The sequence below is a fragment of the Meriones unguiculatus genome, chromosome X (assembly GCF_030254825.1).
Source record: "Meriones unguiculatus strain TT.TT164.6M chromosome X, Bangor_MerUng_6.1, whole genome shotgun sequence".
Taxonomy (NCBI): domain Eukaryota; kingdom Metazoa; phylum Chordata; class Mammalia; order Rodentia; family Muridae; genus Meriones; species Meriones unguiculatus.
Window position 1 is genome coordinate 89,945,796 of NC_083369.1, and position 22,164 is coordinate 89,967,959.

The 22,164-nt window shown below is 45.2% G+C and overlaps 1 protein-coding gene across 9 annotated transcripts in view; it reads right to left on the reverse strand.

Annotated features, from left to right (window-relative positions):
• The window catches only part of Elf4 (E74 like ETS transcription factor 4), a 40,628-nt gene that overhangs the window by 18,229 nt on the left and 235 nt on the right, over nucleotides 1-22,164 (reverse strand). The window contains exons 1-2 of one of the 9 annotated variants that reach the window (XR_009588440.1): nucleotides 21,941-22,044; nucleotides 1,996-2,099 (exon numbers count right to left, since the gene is read on the reverse strand). The exons of 6 other annotated variants lie outside the window; for them this stretch is intronic. The gene's annotated coding sequence lies outside the window, so the exon portion shown is untranslated. Of the gene's footprint in view, nucleotides 1-1,995; nucleotides 2,100-21,940; nucleotides 22,065-22,164 lie in introns of those variants that run through there. 2 more of the 9 variants (XR_009588439.1, XR_009588441.1) reach the window with 2 other exon arrangements.

Below are 22,164 nucleotides of genomic sequence, written 5' to 3' on the forward strand. Positions count from 1 at the left end.
AAGACCTAGATCTGCCTTGGAACTTAGGCAAGTCATTACCCTATGCAAAATGGGCCCACTAACTAGTCCTAGGGGCTCTTGCCAAGGGCGAAATGAATTAATGTAGGCAAAAGCTCCCTGGTGAGCCCCAAAGCAATCTGACATTCCCCAACACACACCTCTTCTCCGCTTTCTTTCTCTTTTTTCCCCCTCCCATTCTTTTGAATTTTTAAGAAGAGGTATCACTGTGTAGCACAGGTTGGCTTCATATTCAAATCAATCACCAAGCTTCAGCTTCCTGAGTACTAGGATCGCAGACATGAGCTACCACACATGGCTCTAAACATATTTTTCAATCTCCTGGTCTGATTTATTATTTGTTAGGCTTGGTCATTCTGCTTGCCAAGAACTCTGAATGTTTTACCTAGATAAAGAGGAAGGAAGGGAAATGGACATAGTGGGATGAAATGAATGAAGGCTGACAGGCCACAACCAGTAACTACTAAATTCATGGAAAAGCCAGGCACAGTGACACACTGTGGTTCCTGCTACTTGGGAAACTGAGGGGGGAAGATCTGAGTGGAGTTCAGAAACATTAGCAAGACCTTGTCTACCCCTAAATAAAAAATAAATAAATAAAATTTATGGTCTAGCTGGGTGGTGGTGGTACACACCTTTAATCCCAGCACTTGGGAGGCAGAGGCAGGCGGATCTCTGTGAGTTCAAGACCAGCCTACTTTACAAGAGAGAGAGTTCCAGGACAGCCAGGGCTACACATAGAAGAAACCTTGTTTTGAAAAAAACAAATCAACCGATCAATTAAAAAAAAAAAAAAAACATGGTGAAGAAAGGTAAATAGTTTGACCTGGGAGCAGAGAGGAAGATTTGTTGGGGATTGGGTAGGTCAATAAAAGCTAAATACAGACAGTGGAATCTGAACTGGGACATCCGGCTGACCCCTGAAGAAAGGCAGGGCATGGAAAAGCAATTCCTTAGGAAGAGTAGTTTGATCTGGTTACAAAAAAGCCCCTGAGTGGGGGAGATGGAAGTTGACCAGGTCGGGCAACTGAACCCAGGAGATGGATCCAAGAGCCACAAAAGTCTGTGTTTCACTCATGAAACTCATAATGGAAAGAGAAAACTGACTTCCAAAAGTTGTCCTCTGACCTTCATACATGTGCCATGGCACGTGCACACCAGAACATACATGTTCACACAGTAATAACAATGACAATAACAAAAATATTAAAAGATGTGATCAGAGTAAGAAATAAGGCTGGACAAGAAATTTAGCCTGGGCCCTTTGAAGCAGGGATCATTTTTAAAAACACCAGAGTTAATGGGAGAAAAGATACAGATGGACATTTCCGAAACTTCTGTCTTTTTGTTTGTTTTTTGACTCAGAGCTTCTCTATGGAGGCCAGGCTGCAAACTCACCATCATCCTGCTTTGGCTTCCACTTATGCTGGGGTATCACACTACCTCTGAGAGTCTATCTTGTCTAGTCCTAACCTATGCCTATAGGGGGTAGGAAAGGAGGAAGAGAAACATGGACCAAAGACTAAATTCATTAATGGATTTTTTAGAAGCTGGGGTAATCTGTGACTCAGCATGAAAGGATATTAAGTCAGATAACTTTTTACTGAAGGAACAGTGCTCTTTGTCAATGCCCCTGGCAGTGTGTGGCCTAGGAACTGATATGGAGGCTCCTTGCTCAGCCCTGGGATCCTGAGTAGCAGGGGCTGTGATGAGTATTCCTCCCAGTGAAGCATGGAGTGCAGGAATCCAGGTGGAAGGGCAGTGTACTAGATTGCCTACACAAAAAGGATGAAGCCAAAAAGGCTGAGGTAGAAAACAACCCAGTGGTGCCTGGCCAGACCAGAGACAGGCAGCCTTGGCTCCAGAAGTATTGGAGAACACCTACCCCGGGTTTTGCCTGTTCTTTCCACACACTATTGAAACGTCTGAAACCAGAAAGTTAAAAGGAATGTAAAAGATCACCCTTGTCTCTCTTACCTGAGTTCCCAGGGGGTGGTGGAGTGACTTATTCAAGTTCTCACTGATTTAACCTTCCTTCTCTCCTCCTCTCTCTGCATCCTCAGCAAAGTTAACCCTTTCCTCTGTTAAAAACAACAGCAGTGGCATCATTGGTGGAGTCTTTAACTCCAGCATTCGAAGTCTCTTGGGGCAAGGCAGATCTCTGTGTGTTTGATACCTAGCCTGGTTTACATAGGGCATTCCAGGCCAGCCAGGGCTACACAGTGAGACCTTGTCTCAAAAATAAAAATGAGCAACAGTGGCTAGCAAATAACAATGAAGCCACACATGTGTAGAATACATTTAATTTTCACAGTGACTCCCCACTTCCACACCTTTGTTCACACTGTCCCTTAGGCCAGCCATGTTTCTCCTCAACTTCTGTGGGTTTAATTCCGTCAAGTCTTTCAAGATTTAAGTCAAATGTCACATTCTTTCTGAATTCTTCCCTACTTTCTCCCCACCTGGTATACTCTGTTGTCCACAGCCTAGCTTCACTTCTTAGATCCGAGTAGGAGTTGAAAAACATATCAAAGAAGTTGTCACAAGAATGGAATTTTATGACACAGGAAAATGTTATGAAATTCAAATTTCAATGCCCATCAACAGAGTATGATCAGAACACAGCCATGTTTATTGGTTTGCACAGTGTCTGTGGCTGCCTTTGCCATTCATATGGGCCCCCAAAGCCTATAAAATATTTGCCATGTGGTCCTTTACAGAAACCTTTACATCTTGATCCCTGGACTAAACACTCCACCTCCCCCTTCAGTGTGCATAAAGTCACCAAGCTCATTTCAGAGAAGAATGTCACAGAACCCTGGTGGGGGAGGTGCCTGGGGGAGGTATGGGATGCTAAATACAAACTCAGCAGATTTTCATCAGAAAGAGAGTCTCTGGGTTAGAGGTCTGAGTCTTGGCCCTTGGATCTGCCCATGGGGTGATCTCTAACAAGACAGTTCTGCTTTGTGTGCCTTGGTTTCCTCAGCTGCAGTGAGGGGATGGAGAGGGCTGATCTGAAGCCATTACTCTCTCTGAGCTAGAAGTCAGAGATCCATGGTTTTCAACTTGCTGCTGCTAAGCAGCCTTGGTCCTAATCATTTGCTCTCAGAACAAGGACTCCAGTACAAAAGGTTCCTTTGCCCAACTGTTTTTCTGCTGTGCTGGCCGCTGCGGCCGGGTGATTTACCCCATACACACCTGCCTACGTTGCCTTTCCTTTCCGCCCTAATTCCTTTCCCTGCTAAGTGATGATGGCCTCTTCTGAAGCAGCTCTCTCCTTTACCCACTTCCCTTCTCCAGTGGGCTGCACAGAGAGCCTCCTCTTTTAAAGAGAAAGGAGATAAGGAAAAGGACTGTCACTTCTTCGTAGTCTCCCAGGGCTCACAGTAGTCAGGCAGGGGCCAGGACACAGGCAGCTCTCACCGCACCCCTGCTCTGTGAGAGGAAGCAGCCCCTCTCTACCACTTCCTGTCCCAGGGGTTTCAGCAGTTTCCCCTTCAGGGCCTAGTGGCCCTTGCAGCCCCGCCCCTGCTCTGCACAGGTCAGAAAGTGCACAGAGGGGAGGATCCCTCACAGGAAAGCAGAGGAGACAGCTGTCTACACAAGGGGATGCCCAGCGGCAAGTCCACCAGCCAGCCTCGTGGTGGGAGGGGGCCAGAGAGAGAAGTGTTACTTGATGAAGGGGCAGCTGTTTCCACCACCTCGAATCCCTTTACCTAGATGCACTCTTCCGAGATCTGCCTGGTCTTTGAAGACCTGGACTCTGAGTGCTGAGGCCATTGCCTGGTAGAGACTAAGAAGGTTGGTTACAGATGGAGGGACAGGTTGAAACAAGAGGGTCTGGGGAAACCAGACCAAGGACTGGAGATTGGGTTAATTTAGAAGAGCAGGTGACACTGAAATCAATGTGACTTCATAATGTGTCAGGGGCTTGCCCTTAGTGCCAGTAAACAGAGGTGATGATGAAGAAATATACTATCTTTGGGTCAAAGGGCAGCAGCTTTTCTGAAGAAAGGAACAGTGAACTCTACAATTATATGGTGGCTGCTGCTTTACTGGTAACTTACACCTAAGTGCCTCCCAGGAGTCCATGCAAGGTGGTACTCTTAGTAGCAGGGTTGGGTGCAATAGCCAGTCTTTTAAGCCTATGACCCACTCCAAGAGATATCCCCAAGGCTGTGGGTCAGAAAAACATTAGCAGCCCAAGGTCGTGCAATCTACACAGCTGCCAGACCTTCAGGACCCAGTCTAGTACTGCAGTACGATAGTTCCGGAAACACTGGTGCCTGATCTTAGTGCCTAGCAGGAGATGGACACCGCTACCTGAATTTCTCCAGGATAATATTGCTCAGTGAGGTTTAAGTGGCTGGAAAAAAAGCTTTGGAGGCCCCTAGAGGTAAAACTTATCAGTGACCAGCAAAACACACAAAGGGAAGATCCTGAAACCCCACTCAGCTGACAGGCCATCTTCTTCCACTGTTGGCCAAGAACTCTACCCAGCCAGGCCTCTTGTCAAAAGAGTAGGGTCCTTTGGATCCATGAGAGGGTTCAGCAGGTAAAGACAGCTGTCACCAATACTTAGAACTTGAATTCAGTCCCTGAAATCCACATGGTAAAAAAACCTGACTCTTGTAAGTTGTCTTCTGATCTCCACATGTGTACCATGGCACACACATGCCCACACACATTCATACATGTATCACACAGAAAGTAAATGGAATGAACAGGTGGTTAAGAGCATGTACTGACCTTGCAGAGGACCAGAGTTTGAGTCCCAGTTCCCATTTGAGCAGCTCACAAATAAGTACCAGTTCCAGGAGGATCTGACACATTTGCACTCCACAGGTACCAGTACTCATGTGCACATACCCACACACAAACCCATACATATACACAGACTTGAAAGTTTAAATCTAGGGATGGGAGAGATGACTCAGAGGTTAAGAGTACTGGCTGTAGAGGACATGGGTTTGGTTCTCAGCACCCACATCGCGGTTTACAACCATCTGTAACTCCAGTTCCAGGAGACCCAATGTCTTCTTCTGGCCTCTTCATATACCAGGTCAGCAAGTAGTACACAGTCATACATGCAAAACACTTATCCATATTAAAGAAATAAATCTTTTTAGTATTAAAAGCTAAAATAAACAGATAAGTGCGATTTTTAAAATAATTTATAAAGAAAGCAGGCCCTTGCTTTTCTTCCCTATATACTACCCAAGACCAAGCACAAACAATTCCCTCAAGACACTTCCTCATTGTCCTTGAGGGGGCCAATTCCTTCTTCATTACTGTGTTTTTCAGTGAATACTACTTCACAGCTGGCTCAGGGATGCCAAGAAAGCCTCAGAGGCAACATCTGGATGTGCACCTGGGCTCCTACCAGTCTCTCCCTACATCTGCAGTGCAAACCCAGGGCCAGGGTTGGGTTACAAGCCGACTCAAAGCTGGAGGCACGTGTTTGGAAAGCACATCAAGCCTGGGTGGAGGGTGGTGGAAGCACTTGAGGTCGATGCCAGCTCAAGGAGAGCACTTGTGGAGTTGGCACCAGAGCAAGTACTGGGGCATGGGCGGTGGGTGTGGCTATTGTGGCCTCAGTCATAGCTTACTGGAGGATGGGCAGAGGGGTGTGGATGCTTGTTTAAATGTGGGCAAGATTTTCTTCTGAACTCTCTGATAGCACTTCAAGTTATTACCCCTGCTTCTGGGGAGAGGGGTCAGACAGTTAAAATTATAGAATGACAGGGTGGAGCACAAGGGGAAGGTGGTAGAGATTTACAGTTCTGAGCTATAAGCTGTGGGGCTGCTGTTACACTGAGCAGTCTATGAAGATTGCCTCCTTTCATTCTTTTTCCTGACTTTGCAGTGCTTCAGACTGAACTCAGAGCCTTTCACATGCTTGGCAAGTAAGTGCTCTACCACACAGTTAAGTCCCCAGCACTTGGTCTCTCTTGGTCTTTATCTCTCTCTCTCTCTCTCTGTCTATCTCTTTCTCTCTTTTTGTTTCTGAGACAGTGTCTTACTGTGTACTCCTGGCTAGCTTGGGACTCACTATGTAAACCAGGAAGGCCTCAAACTTACAGAGATCTGCCTCCCAACTGCTCAGACTAAAACCATGCTGACCGTGCCAGACTGTACTTGATTTCATGAGACAGGGTCTCCTATGTAGCTCAGGTTGCTCTGGAACTCAGGATCCTCCAGCCTTGGCCTCTCCAGTGCTTGAATTACAGGTGTGTGCCACTGTAACCAGGTTTCGTTTCATATTTTTCTCCTTCATTCTTACAAGGTAGCTAGAGAGTGCTAGGGCTAGAGCTGGGATCCAAGTATGTTTTCAGCTGCTATTTTGTTTGAACTTTGCTTTTAGTGAAATCTGTTTTGGTAATAATCTTACTTTAACAATTCTATTTATTTATGTATACAAGATCTGACCCTGCATGCCTGGCCTCGAATGCACTACAGGATCCAGGCTAGTCTCAAACTGGTGGTGATCCTCTGGCCTCTGCTGGGATTACAAGCCTGCACTACCAACCTGACTAGGAGATCCACTTTACAAACTAGAGAAAAGCTCCGAAGGAAGAGATTGGGTAACAAGACCAAGGTCACGTTACCTGTAAAGAATAGAGACAGAACTCAAATCCAGGCTTATGTGATCTTGATCTCAAAGTCCATACTCTTTCCTCTATGCATATTGCTGGCCATCTGTTGAAACTGAGGGCTCAGAGTCTGAGGGGCCCTTTCTACAGAAGCTGCTCAGGTCGAGGACCCTTACCTCTTAATGCCTCAATTTCAACTGGAGGTCATTCTAATAAACCAATCCTTAACTTCCCAGACCAAGTCTCTATCAAAATGGTGGCAATATGCGTGCTTCAATGACTTGCTTCAAGCTTTCAACCTCTGCATTTCACTGACCTGCTCTTACCAGAGGATTTGGGCTCTAGACCTAGAGCAGTCATGGCATGGTCCCTGCCCCATAAACATACAGATACTCTCAGCTTACACATAATGTTAAGTCTAGGTTTTTATCTTAGGGTGTGGGTTCATGTGTTTATTCAAATATTTATGGAAAACCAGCTCTGAGTGCCTCACAACTACCAGGCCCAACCTTGGGCTTGATCATCAGGCCTGCCCTGTTTTTTTTTTTTTTTTTTTTTTACTAGTAGGGTCTCTGGATATAAGGTCCCAATAAGCTGAGTTAGCACATCTTCATCAACATGGCTGGACTTTCACCTCAAAATACATCTATAGCTTGTATAGTAAGCATCCCTTCAGAAATCAGGTCCTAGGGCTGGAGGAAAATCAGGAATAACTCTAATGAATGTAGTATTTGGTATTTCTTTGGGAGATGATGAAAATATTTTAAACTGGATCCTACTGATGGCTGTGCAATTCTGTGAATGCTAAAAACTACTGACGTGTATATTTCTAGTGGATGATTTTAGTATTTATTAAAATAATAAAATTTTATTAAATTTTCTGTTATTTAAAAATATTTTGATTATTGTGATGTGGGTATGGAGGGCAGAGGACAACTCTGTGAAGTTTGTTCTCTCCTTTCATATTTACCCAAAATCCAGGGATTTAGCCTGGATCTCCAGGCTTGTACAGCAAGTGCTTTAATGCTGAGCCACTGCAGAGAACCAAGATTATATATATTTGAGACAGGGTTTCTCTGTGTAGCCTTGGCTATCCTGGACTCACTTCGTAGACCAGGCTGGCCTCTAACTCACAGAGATCTGTCTTATCTGCTTCTGCCTTCCAGAGCACTGGGATTACAGGTGTGTACCACCATGCCCAAGTCAAGATGTATTTTTAATTGCTTTTAAATAATCTTATCGGTTGAGAATTTCATATGATGTGTTTTGATCATATTGATCTCTAACATAACTCTTCCCAGATCTATCCCTTCTTACCCATCCACCCAAATTTGTGTTATTTTTTAAACCCATCAATACCAATTTGTGCTGTCCAAATATTCTTGGATGTGTGGTCCACTATCAGGGGTTACACTCACAGAGAATTTTTGGTCTGTCTGTTTGCTTGGAATGAGGGTCTCATGTAGTTCAGGTTGGCCTCAAACTCACTGTTAGGCTGAGCTTACAGGCACACATCACCATGCCTGGTAAAAAACTATTATCTTTCTAAGATTTTTAGAAATCTCTGTGGCCCAGAGAAGGGTCTGCTCAAGGCCACATACAAGCAGCGGACTTTTGATTTATGACTCTGAGGCTATTTTCTCCTTCCGGGCATCCTGTAGCCTTCAGCAAGGTTAAGTACAGGTCTAGTGAGTGTGCAGGGCACATCCAGGCCTATGTGGGAGAGCTGGGGCCTGGACGGCCCACAATAAGGAAAGCTTTTCAGAGCAAGGGCTTGAATTTCAGGTCTGCCATTCAGGTGACCCAGCCCTGCCCCCCTGCCTCTGACTCCCAGTTTCCCCATCTGTAAAGCAAAATGGACAGGTCTGCTGATCTCTGCTAAAGGCTGCACCAGATCTGACCCTCTGAGGTTCTAATTAAAAGGCACCGCAAGACAGAGCAGAACGAGCATCAGCCATACGGCTCTTCTTACCTAAGGGCCGCAGGAGGCCTTTGACACAATTGACACAATCCTGTGTTCCAATCAATGTTCCTCACAGACAGTGAAGGCGATGATTTTTCCCGTAAGAAAAAAAATTCTCTCAGACAATTGTACTGGAGAGTTTCTCCATGGGAGTAGTTTCGCTCTAATCATCCCTCCCCACCTTTCCAGCAGTGCTAGATGGTATAGCAACTATGACAGAGACCCATGCATGAGCAACCCATAACAGAGACAGATTGATCATGTCCCTTTGAGATGGCAGGAACCAAGATCTTAGCCTGCTGCCCAAGCAAACAGCCCTACCTTGTACCGAGTTTGCCTCCATAGTGGAGGGAGCAATCACTGTTGGTCACCTCTCTAGCCCCTACTGGACAGGATGTTTCCACATCAAGCCCTACTTCCTGCAGCTAGGCCTGGGTTCCAGTTCCCCCCTTCTCTTGCCATCTGGTAGCTTGCCCTCTGCCCCCCCCCACACACACACACTTGCTCAGTGTTTACAGACTACTTTATCAGCTTAGGGAATCTGGGCCTCACCCAACCAGGGCCCTGCCCAGCCCAGACAACCTGCACAGAGCCCTACCTGCTCTTTTGCCTTCCCCAAGACCCCTGGCAGGCAAGGGGTGTGGAGGAAGGCTTGCCGCCTGGCTCAGGCAATTAGTGCCTGGGGCCCTGCCTGATGGGTTAAAACCTGACTGTTCATAATGCTTTATCCAGCTTGCCCAGCTGGGGAGGGCAGACATTCTTTTTCTAGTTGGTATCTCTATCTGTAGGTTATGGTGACAATAATAAAATACCTGGGGTGCTGAGGAGATTCCCCTTAGCCTTCAGTGCCTTAGTCACCAAAAGATAAGCCAGGGCAGCAGTGGACTGGAAGGCTCTGTGAAGTCCAGGCAGATTGTTTCCAAACTGGAATGATACTAACACTCCACTATGAATAATGGAAACTAAAGATTGAGCTGAATGAAAGACCATAGACTGAGTATGGTAGCAAAGGTAAAGCTCAGTAATCCTTTTCAACAGTCTTAGTTTACACCCAGGCTTCAGAGCCATAGGTCCCCAGGTCTCTCCATACCACTCCAAGATCTGTTCACTCCCAAAACGCCAAGATGAGACAGAGCTAACCAGTGAGCAACTCAAAGGCCCTCTCCCCAGAATGCAAGGGCTTCACAATTTGATCTCAAATGGATCCTAAACCAAGGAAAAAAGGATGGGGTGTCAGGCAAACAAAGATGCTGCAGTTGATAAGATTTCCATTCTATCCCCTTTCTCAAAAAATATCAAAAGTTAGGTTTAGACCTACCTGTAGGCAGGTTCCACAAAGGATAGGGCCTTTTTTCACTAAATCTGACCATGCCTCAGACTAGGCTGCAAAGATACAGTTCAAACACCTCTCATTTTCACAGGCTCCTAGGTTTTATGTTCTTTTTTTTCCATTGACAAATTATTAAAAATATATTTGGGGCAGTAGATTGAAACATTCACACTTAAAAGTGAATGCTAGACAGGCATGATGACACATTTGGCACCTGGGAGGCAGGGGCATGTGCATCTCTTTGAGTTTCAGGCCAGCCAAGGCTACATAGAGAGATCCTGTCTCAAAAAGAGTGAATGCTATACTTCAGGGCTGGGATTGTTGTTTAATTGGTAGAATGCTTGCCTAACATATATGGAGCCTTGCCTTCCACTCCAACTATTTCACAAACTAAATGTTGTGTTGCACACCTGTAATGCCAGAACTGAGAAGGGAGAAGCAGAGGGATGCAAAGTTCAAACCCATTCTGTTGAAACCAATTTAGAGTGCATGACACCCTGTCTTAAAAAAAATAAAATAAAAGAGTTGGGGTGTGGGGTGTGTTATGTTGCAAATAAATGTTATAAGAAGTCTTCTAGATCAAGAATCCAATGTAAGCTGTTTGCTGTGGCACTCTTAAAGTATTTAGTCCCAGCATTTGGGAAGTCAGACAGGACTACATAATGGGGACCCTGTCTCAAAATATATATATATATATAATTTAATAGTGTGGGGTACTTGGGTGGCAAAAGAAAAACTGTGCTAAAACAATTTTTCCACTTGCATCACATGGTTCTTGAAGCCTCAGGCTCCCATTCTCTGATGGGAGATTCCATATCACTTGGAGCTCCTTAACGGCTTACTGTCCATTACTTCTATCTCAAATGTTTGCTAAAATGTCATCTCTACAGACACGCCTTTCCTACCAGTTAAAAGTGGAGAGAAGGGAAGATGTGGTTGGGATGAATTAAAAAATTAAATTGACATAAAAATTAATTAAATTAAAAAAAGAAAAACCATAAGCCAATTAGTGTTGATATGTTGACAGGTGATACTTGGTTAAAGGGTGATTTCTCTCCTTAACACATTGCTTTTTTTCTTGAACAGGGGTCTTACTATGAAGCCCAGGCTGGTGTTGAACTTGCAATCTTCCTGCTTCAGCTTCCCAAAGGAAAAGAGTTAAGCCTGTACTGCCAACCTTGATTTTCTCTATTTTTCTTCTTTCTTTCTTCTTTTGAGACATCACCTAGTTATGTTGCCCAGGTTGGCCTCAATCTCCTGAACTGAGGCTCAAGCAATCCTCCCATCTCAGCCTCCCATACAGCTGGAAATACAGGCATGACCCAAAGCACTCAGCTTGCATTTCATTTTCGGACACCATCTAAGGCTTGTAGGCTTTCACCTAAGGTGAAAGGGTACGCAGTGGGATGGATCAGTCAGCAGGCAAGCTAGAAAGTGCTTGCTTGGTAGTACTGTTTCTTGCACCATCATCAGCTTCCCTTGCCAGTGATCTCTGATGTGAAACTATAGGGAGGGAATGTGAAAGCCCCTGGAAAACCTAAAAACTGTGCTCCTCTTTACTGGCAGTAAGAAAGATCAAGTTCCAGCCTTGATTCTGCCTCCACCTAACTCCTCCCTCAGTCTCTGAGCTGGTGCCAACTTCCTCAGGACACACATTGAGATCTGTGGCTGTGGCCACAACCAGCTGGACTCCAACTCAGCAGAGCTGTAGAGTCCAAACTCATCTAACTTGGTTTCCAAAGGTCCAAAGCAGTCTGACCCCACCCTACCTACTCAGCCTCGTTCCCATGATTTCCCAACTCAAGCTGGGCTTCAAGCCCAGTGGTCTCCTCATGGTCCCCTGAGGGAACATTCCAGCCCCATTCATGGAATTTCTCAGGCTTGCCATCCCTTAGTGATCCTTTTTGTCTAATCAAACAGTACTCATCTAGCAAGGTCCCAAACAAGTCCCCTAACCTCACAGAGCTGTTTATTTTCTAGTTATTACAGTCCACACCCACGAGCCCCCTACTTTAAACTCCCTAGAGCTTTTAAGTTCTGTCACAAGATCTTGTAGCTCACGTGGTCTTGAATTGCTGATTATTTCATTTGTATCTCTTCTTTCTCCAACATGCAGTAAAATCCATGAAATTGAGCTCTAGTACTTCATTTTCTTTTGTTTGCAACCTACATCTCAGCATCCATGAATTAAACCCATGTAAACTGTTAATGTACAGGTTCTAACAGATCTTAGGAATACAGTCTAGAAATATGGTTGACCTGCAGCTGGGAGACAAAGGGCTCTAGGGACTCAGATACTACTTTTTTTTTTTTTAATTTGCTACAAGCCCCTGTTAGAGATAACAAATGCTATATAAAGTTATTTACCCAAGCAGCATTGAGGAGGAAATTGATAATAAAATTATCATCAAAGGCATTACTTTTTTACACAAAACCACAGTCCCACCTTGGGAATATTGTATTCTAGTCACATTACTGTACCCTTGGAATAATAGCATGATGCCTTATCAGGTCTAAGATACAAAATGATGTGAGAGAATGGGATGAGAAAGACCATATGAGTCAAATACTTTTGGTTTTTTTTAGGCGGAGGAGCTATCAAGGTATTACTCTAGAGCTCATGATGACCTCAAATTCATCTTTTACTGCCTCAGTATCCAAATAGTTAGGACTACAGGGATGTGCCAGTATGTCCAGCTAAACTTTGGTTAAGGAGATCTATTATCTTTGCAGATATGGCTTAAAGTAGATAGCCAAGGCATGTATACAGGGATGTATAAAAGAAATCTTAGGTTTATTCATCAAAAACAGTTTATAAGTGAAGGGCAAAAACAATGCCCTATTCTATAAATGCACAGTAAATTTAGGTACCCTTTAGCCATAAAACATTAATTAAAAGCACCATCTAAAATAACAGTAATATCAAGTACATACCTGATTATAAAATTCAAAAACAAAGTCAGGAATAGCTGTTTTACAGATTACAAATAGGGCATATTCAAGTATTAAAAGAAAATTGTAAAGGCATTTTAAACTTCATATGGTATTGCCAAAAATTTAAAGTAACCAAAATCTGAGCCGGCAAGAAGACACAGCAAGTGAAAGTGCTTGCCATGCAATCCTGATGAGCTAAATTCATTCCCTAGAACCAACTGTAGAAGGAGAGAACTGACTCCCAAAAGTTGTTCTTTGATCTCCACATGTGCATGTGGCATGTGTACATGCCCACACTCATATATGTATCACACACACACACTAAAAATTTTAGATGACTTGTTAATTTAATAAGGCTAGACAAGTCTTGCCTAGCCCACACAAAACTGTGGACCTCCGTACTGAATAATTAACTCAAAATTTATCACGGACCAAAATGAAAAGCCTAAGATTATAAAAGAAAACATAAAATAACAATAACAATAATAATAATAAAAGAAAACATGATGAAATAGTTGATTTAGGCGTAGGCAAAGATTCCTTAGATGTTGTACTGAAAGTTTGATCTACAAAAGGAAAGATGAAGGTCTAGGACATAGCTCAATGGTAAGGCACTTTCCTAGATGCAAAAGGTCTGAGGTACAATCCCCAGTTCAACAGAGAAAGAAAAATAGTGATTAGTTGCATTTTGGCTAAGACTGAGTGCAAAAATAGAAACTTCTAGAATGAGACAGTGGCTTGCAACTGTAATCCCAGAACTTGGGAAGTGGTGACAGAAAGATCACAAAAAAGACAATGTTTGTAAAGCAGAAATCTAATAGAGGTCTTGTATCTAGAGACTATAAAGGACTTTCTGGGCAATAGGCTTAAGCAGATATTTCAACAAAGAAAATATATAGGTAACAAATAAGCACATGGAAAATGATTAAAATAATAAGCCATTAAGGAAATGTAAATTGAAAATACAATGCAACACAACATCTTACCTATAAGAATGGCTGTGGGTAGAAAGGCCACCTACCCTTATATACCAGTGTTAGTGAAGGTGAACAACTTGAAATTCTTATCCTTTGTGGGGGGGGGGAGATGTTAAATGGTAAAGCCATTTTGAAAACAGTGTAATAGTTTCTTTAAAAGTTGAACCTTTACCATTGTATGATCCAGTTACTTCTCTTTCTCTTCCAGGTATTTAACCAAGAGAAAAGGGAACATATAGCCATAAAAAGATTTGCACACAGATGTTCAGAGCAGCTTTGTTTGCAATAGTTTTTCAAAAACTGGGGGGGGGGGGGAGCATAAAATGTCCACAAGTTGATGAACAGATAAACAACTTGTGTTTTATCCATACAATGGAATGCTACTTTGCAACAAAAAAGAATGAAACATCTGTCAGGCATGATGGTGCAAGCCTTTAATCTCAGAACTCTGGAGACAGAGCTAGGCAGATCTCAGTGAGTGAGACCCAACTGGTCTACAAAGTTGAGTTTCAGAGACTACAACTCAAGACCTTATCTCAAAAGAGGAAGGGAGGGAGAGAGGGAGAAGAAACACTGATATATACAAAAACAAAGAAGAACATAAATATACAGAGAGAAACCAGACCAAAAAAGACTGCATGATTCCAATTACATGAAACTTTAGAAAGTGCAAACTAATATATAGTGACAGAAACCAGAGCAGTAGTTGCCTTAGGATGGGAGGTGAGATTGCCAAATGGCACAAGGAAACTGTCCAGGAGCTATGCAATATGCTAGTTCTCTCTTGAATGTGGTGATGGTTTCACAGGTACATATATGTCAGATAGTATCAAATTGTACACTTAAAATATGCACCATTTATTATTGTACACTGATATGACTTTAGTAAAGTTGTTAAGTAAAATGAAAGGGACCCTACGTCATACAAAATAACAATGACCAGGAGAACTATAGAAGGAAGTAACTGTAACAGTAAACATTGATTATGGTTTTGTGTGACTTTACTGTGTGATGTTGCTTTGCAGTAGTAGTAAATACAAAAAAGGCAATAATCTCATGCTTCCCTAGAATACACATTCTTTGATGCTACCAGTGGAATCAGTTTCTGAACCTGGGACTTGTCACACATGCTGATTGTGGCAGGGCTTATGCTGTTGCACTTTCTCATGCCAATGTTACTTTATCACCCAGCCTGGAATGCCCCTAGAACAAAGTCAGTGGTCTCTCTTTCCTCTTTTGAAATGCTATCTGCGCTCTCACCTTCAGGAAGCCTTCTCCAGCAAAGCTAAGGAAGAAAAATGATCATTCTTCTAGGTAAGCCATTTGCCCCACATCATGCAATTTACAAATATGCTGTGCTCCCACCTGCTAACAGGTAAGTACACACATGTCCCTGACACTCTAGAATGGGATGTGGAGTCTCCAAGAAGAGATCTGAGTCTTTTTTTTTTTTACATTAATTACTGTGTTGTTAAGAAACTGGTTACCTTATGAGCTTATAAGGTACCTGCTTCCTTCACACAGGGTTTTACAGACTCAAAAGGGTTGGATTGATGACTATTATCCTAGAAAACATTGGAAAAACACTGATTACCACCTCAGTCCACACCTGAGTACCTTCCTGTTATCAGGTTATCAAGTATTTAGGGAGGTTAAGACTAATTGTCCATTCTCACATTGCTCAAGGCCTAGCTTTCTTAATTTGATGGGCAGGGACCAAGGGATCTAGTAGCATGCTTCAGTTAGCGTTGGTCCATACTGCTAGTCCCCTTTATCCCAGGTTCAAGGAAACACAACTGCAGCTACAGTAGATAGGACCTCCAAAACTTTATGCTGAGCCTTTGGAAAAGGTTCCCAGCCCCCTGAGATCTCCTGGCCAAAGGCAGTGTTCTAGCAGGCACCCAACATCTCTGTAAACTGAAAGGCAAAAGCAAGCCAAGTTGGCTAACTGGCTTCCAGAGTTCTACTGTCAGGAGGCAAACAGCAAACCGATGATTGCTAAAAAGGGGTAGAATGTTGTTCCTTCTCTCAAAGGAACAAACTTCCTCTGATTTCTTCTTTTATTTTGTGTGTCTGTTTTAAGACAAGGTTTCATTTTGTAGCTGAAACTGAGGCTGTCTTGGAACTTCCTATGTTGGCCAAGCAAAACTCTCCATCTTCCAGCCTCAGCTACCAAAATGCTGGAATGACAGCTGTGCACCATCACACCTGTTCACTTCTGACCTCAGTGAATATTCAAGGTGAAAATAATGAAGACAGAAAAGCATGGTGATGTTAATACAATTATTAAAAACTTAAGCTCCAAGTTTAAATGCTTTTACATTTCTGTGTGTGCCCACTCATGTATGTGTATGGGGGAGTAGCACCCCCCACCACTACAGCTTATAGGTGGAGGTCAGAGGGCAACTTGGAAGGATGGTGGAAAGAGGGAGCAAGCCCCTTCACCCATTGAGCTACCTTGATGGCTCAAGCTCCAGTCTTTAAAAAAGATTTTAGTCATTTAAGTGTGCTGTGTATGCATGTCTGCGGGGGAACGGGGCGCTTGCAGAGCCAGAAGATGTCAGCTTGATCTCCTCAAGCTGGAGTTACAGGCAGGTGCAAGCTGCCGACATGAGTTTCTGGCTACTGGAGCTTCGGCCACCTCAAAGAGCAAGCAAGCTCTTATCCACTAGGCCATCTCTCTAGCCCCCTCAAGCTCCACTATTAACTACAGAACTGCCTACCACTTCGAATGGCTTTGTAGATAACACACAAACAGATGCATGCATGCACATGTGCACACATGCTACTTTTTTCACATTTCCTCTTTATCCTTCATGATGGCAGTTAACAAAAAATTTAGCAGAAAAAAAATCTGTAAAATCACCCTGGTGTTTTCAGGAATGGGGTGGCATACCCAATCAGTGCTTCTGGCACGGTGGTCAATTCTGTTATCCTTGGCAAAGCCTTGGATCTCATCCCAGGACTAAAAATAATACCAGAGAATACTTACTGGGTGGGCACAATGTGCAAGGTACTATGCTCAATATTTTACATATATTATCTTATTTGCCAACCCCCATCCCTGTGAAACAGAGAGTGAGACCCAGAGAGGTGAAATCAAGGAATCCACTGTCACCCAGCCAGAGCCTGGCAGGTCTGAGATATGAATGCAGAAAGACTGTGCTCCCTTCCTGCCTTCTTCTAGTCCTTCTTAAAAAGGATATTTGGTCAAACTAGAAGAAGGTCAGGAAGATTCCAGAAGGGCAGGTAGGCTAAGAGTTATGAAGTATCAGCACTGGACCAGAAACGACCCATCAAAGGTAAGAGTTTAAGGTAGAGCTTATTCAACTTGAATCAGCTACTTAACCTATCTTTTTTTTTTCTTTTCTTTCTTTCCTTTCTTCCTTCCTTTCTTTCTTTCCTTCTATTTATTTATTTTTGTATTATTCAAGACAGGGTTTCCTTGTATAGCCCTGACTGTCCTGGCACTCACTCTGTAGACCAGGCTGGCCTTGAACTCACAGAGACTAACCTGCCTCTGCCTCCCTAGTGCGAATATTAAAGGTGTGTGCCATCAAGCCAGGCTACCTTCAAAGTTAGTTTCTTTGAGAAATGTTCCAGCACTTTTCTTGACGACCCTGCTGCATAAAACACCCCTCTCTGCTGCTTGATGCTCCCCATTTCTCTGGAAACAGGCTCTTTGTCAAGAAATTCACTATAGGACACAGTTTCCCAGCCCACGTCAGGCCATTCTAGTATGCCCCTTAGGTGTTCAAATGCGCTGAGGAGAGGGAAGGTCAGAGAGCAGCAAAAAGAAAACACAATGCAGAGTCGGGGTAGTCCAGGTGTTTTTATCCAACTGAACCTAACAAGAACCAAAGCCCTCTTCCCATCCAGCCATGGAAGACACAAAAGTAAAACAAACACATGGTGGACTTTCAGTGTCCAGGCATAAATGTTGTACTCTCTAGACTTCAATTCCCCACAGGCTGAGTGGAGGTCAGTGATGAAAATCTCTGCTCTCTACATGCAGGGTTCCAGAGAAGCCTCAAAACCCAGGAAAAGGTTGGGCCTAGGCAGCAGCTACGCCTGTGAACAATTGTGACATATCAGCTTTGATGTCATCTACGTCTCTCTTCCCCCACTTCCCTTCCTCCCTCCTTTCATAGCTTGCCAGTGTTGGAGGGGGCTGTCCATAATGAAATCCTCTCAGCCTGGGTGGCAGGGAAGCCTGGCTACCCTTTGTGTATTATCAATACAGGCTGTGCTCACTGTCTAGGCCAACCATTTTGTATGTCCTGAAGTGGAGATTCGAGGTTTGCATGAAGCCACCCACACTCGCTGACCTGCTCTTTTATGTGACATGAATTTACTAAACAATCATCCAGGCTTCGAAGGTCAGTCCGTGGCCAGGGAATAGAGAGAAAGGCGTCTTTTCTCCCTTTTCTGCCGAGCCACATCTCCCCCTCACTGCCCCCGCCCCCTTTCAAGGTCTAGCTCTCACTCGAATCCCTCACAAAGCCTTTCCTCCCTCCTTTAGCTGCTGCTGACCTCAGAGTCCTGGCCGTGCTGGCCTCTGCTCCAAGAAGTACAATTAGCACCTGATCAGCCCTTGGCCTGGCTGCTTGTCCTCTCCTCTGATTGTTTCAGTGTCTTAGTCATCTCTGCCCCACCATGTCCTTCCCTCAGTTCTTCCACAGCTCATAGCACAGGTTGGGCACACAGTAGGTGTTAATAAATGTCTGCTGAATTGAAACTCAGCAGCCCCTATGAGGTCAGAACCCTCATAAGCACCCCGACCAGCAGTTTCTTGGCAACTAGCGCTGGTGCCTGAGCTACAGGGCATTAGCAGCACAGCCGCTATTATAGGACACAGGAGGCACAGCAGCCAGAGATTTGCAGGCAGGTTGGTGTTGATGAGAAAACTCCCTGACCCCTCGGAAAGTGTCCATGGGATTCTGGGTACCTTTCACGAGTTTCTTTTCTCCCCTGCAGAACTAGTTTTCAGTCTGAGAACCACAGAGGGAATAAATTGCCAGTTTAGCCAGAAACCTTTTTGAACTTTAGAAAACCAGGAGTGATAACCAAGGCCACATTGGGATCAGGTCCGGAACAGAGGAGCAAGGGTTGCCTAAAGGTTCTTCCTAATTCAGTAGGGGACCCAGGGATGTAGGGGAGGCATGCAAGGTGTGAGCTCTGCCACTTCAGAGAAATTCAGGGGTATTTGAGAGTAAAGCCCTAAGTAATGCCACCCTACCCCAGACACCCAGTAAATAACAGTCCAACTGCCTGCCACTTTCAGCCTGTGCATAAGCCCACTTTCCTTCCTTCTCCTTCACCAAAACCTTAAGGAAAAGGTTTTGAGAAACAACAGACTGCATTCAGACCAGAGCTACAGTCTCCACGAAAGGAGAAGCCTTCAATCTGGGACAGCCAGCTCCCCATCCTAGCTTTATTTTTTATTTATTTCTTTATTTTGTAAACTTGTTTTGTATGTGGGTGTTTTGACTGCATGTGTGTCAGCACATCACATGCATACCTGGTGCCCAAGGAAGTCAGAAGAGGATGTCAGAATCCCTGGGTTTAAGTTACAGGTGGTTGTGAGCCACCATGTGGGTGTGAGGAACCAAACCCAGGTCCTCTGCAAAAATAGCCAGTGCTCTTAACTGCTGAGCCATCTCTCCAACTCCTTGAGTTCACCTTTAAACTATATTATTTATACAGACAGCTTATCCAATCTCACTGAACTTTTCCTACATCCCATCACCCATTTCAGCCTACATACAATTCTGGAAGGCAAGTGGTGTCTTTTTCATAGCCATATCTTCTCCATGTACACTTCACTGGGGCAAGCTCAGTACTAGGATCAGTTCCCAGAAAATGTTTGCTGAATTGAATCTGAGTTTAAGGTAGGTATTAGGCAATATCACAATGCTAGTTCCATGTATGCCCTGTACCATACAGTGTTTTAATAAGCAGCCTATATATATATATATATGAATGAATTCATTCCTCTCCGTCTTTATAAGGTAAGTTTCTTTTGCCACATAGTGAAACTAAAGCATATAACTGACTCTGGGACACATAAGTAGTAAATGACAAAGCTGGGGTTTCCATCCAGGCAGGCAAGCTGTAGTGACTAGGGACAGAAAGTTGGAGAGGTACTGGTGTGAAGACCAAGGCCAGGAGTAAAGGGTTCCCTTTAAAAGCCACACTCTCAGCCAGTGGATGACTGGGCCTTTCTGGGGCCAGGGCCTTAAATTTTTACAGCATTAGAGACATTTTGAATGTTATCAATCAGGCTCATGACAGGTCACAGGGACCTTGTTTTTAGGTCCCAATATAATAAATAGCAGAGAAGGCTGAAGCTATTGAACCATCACTCAGCACTATGTGAAGAAGGCTGGATTGGGGAGGAGCCCAAGCTTGGCCAGGGGTGGGCACTAATTCCTGAGTAGCCAGCAAACAGTACAGTGGAGGGAGGAATGCCAGGCATAGTTGCAAACAAGCCACTCCTTCAGCTCATAGAGAGAGGCTGGGTGAGAGTGGCAATGGTGGAGTCTGCCTCATAGTCCCCACCCCCCAACCCCCACACACACTCCAAGAGATCATGGGCTTTGAACCCAGCTCCAGAGACACCCATACGAACAAGGCAGCTCTTTTCAGTTCCAGGTTGCTGCTGATAATTGTCACACACCTAGGAGAGCTCCTGAGCACCTAGGGTTGTTTGTTTGTTTATTTGTTTATTTCCTGTACTGGGTCAGGAAAGTGCTTCATAACGGGGGAAATCCTGAAATTGACTGACATTCTTTCTTGGCTTGTAAGTTTCCTGGCCATTTTCGAGACCAAAGCACCCTGTCTCCCCAAGGGGGACATAGGTTCCCTTCACCTCCCTCCATCCTGGCATTCAGGCCAAGCAAGGGTCAGCACACAGGAGTTGAGTCCCTAATGGGTGTGCCCACCAGCTGTTGAAGCCAGCTGTGGTGGCTCAGGCCAGGGGTGGTGACCTCACTTCCGCTCTTACCTCCTTAGAACTCCTCCCATTTGAGGCTCCACCAGGCCAAAATCGAGAAGTCCAAGGTTAACTGTTACTCCCCACTTTAAGAGCTAATTAAAATGATTAGCTACAATGGACTGTCAATCATTAACTAGAAGAAGCTGCAGGACCAGACAGGCCTCTATCTCAAGCAGAGGGATGAGGGGCAGGAACCAAAAGGGCTATCAAATTCCTGAGCTCCTCAGCTGAAGTATGGTGGTGGCTAGCGCTACCAAGAGAACCCCGCTGAGCTGAGGTGCCAAGGAGTCAGGAGGTAACTCATCAATAAGTCTAAGTCCTGGGCAGCAAAGTCTAGGGGTGCCTTGGAGGGACAGGAATTTACTAAGTGGTTGCCAGCTCAGCAGTCTCTGAATCGCCAAAGCCAGACTCTGGCATTGGGGGACCTTTGCGCTGTGCGGTTGCTGAGTCCCCTCAGAAATATCAGGGAGGAAGCCAAGAGGCGGGAGAACATTGGAGAGCGGGAACGCAGGAGCGGGAAGCCTGGCGGCTGGTTTACACGGAAACTCCAGCCCCTGCCAAGAGGTCTCTATTTTGGCAGTTCAGGTCTCCAAGTCATAGGTTTACATGAAAGATCGAGAGCGTTTGTGCGTGCGTGCTGGCGTGCGTGTGTGTGTGTGTGTGTGTGTGTGTGTGTGTGTGTTATCTCAAGTGCCTGACTGTGAAAGCCCTAGGGGCCACCAGCTCAACCTGGTCGAGTCACTTGAGTCTGCTCAAACGCCTCCCCTCAGGCGATGAGGTGTGTGTGGCGGGGTGGGGGGGGGGGACACGGGACGGGGGGGGGGTCGCAGTCACCACTGGCTATTCCATGGAACCTAAGCTGTCCCTGGCTGGAGAAAAGTGCCTTCCCGCCCGGCTTTTGCCAATCAATTCTTGTCACATCAGGAGCCCCCGGCTCTCCTCACAGAACCCACGGTGGAGCAAGGCGAAGGCAACAGAGCACGAAAGCCGAGGCTGACGCACCCTTCCCGGTCCCCCCCCCCCCCTCCCGCGCGCAACCCTACTCCCGGCCCCAGAGCCTTCAATTCCCCACTCAGGCAAACTTTTCGAGGTCTCCCCACGGTCTGAGCAGCGGCGCAGTCGACGTACCTGAGGTCCGCTGGTTTGCCGGTCGATTTCCGTCACCCGGCTCCTCAGGTCTGTCGCGGGTGGTCCCTTCCCCTCACCAGGGGTTGAGACATGGGTCCCCACCCCGCCCGGCCGCCTCGTCCCCCCCCCCACCCCCGCCCTCGAAAGCCGGGCTCCCGCGAGTGGCGCCGGGAGTTTGGCGCCGCGGAAAGGAGAAGTGGAAGTTGAGCGCGGCGCCCAGTCGG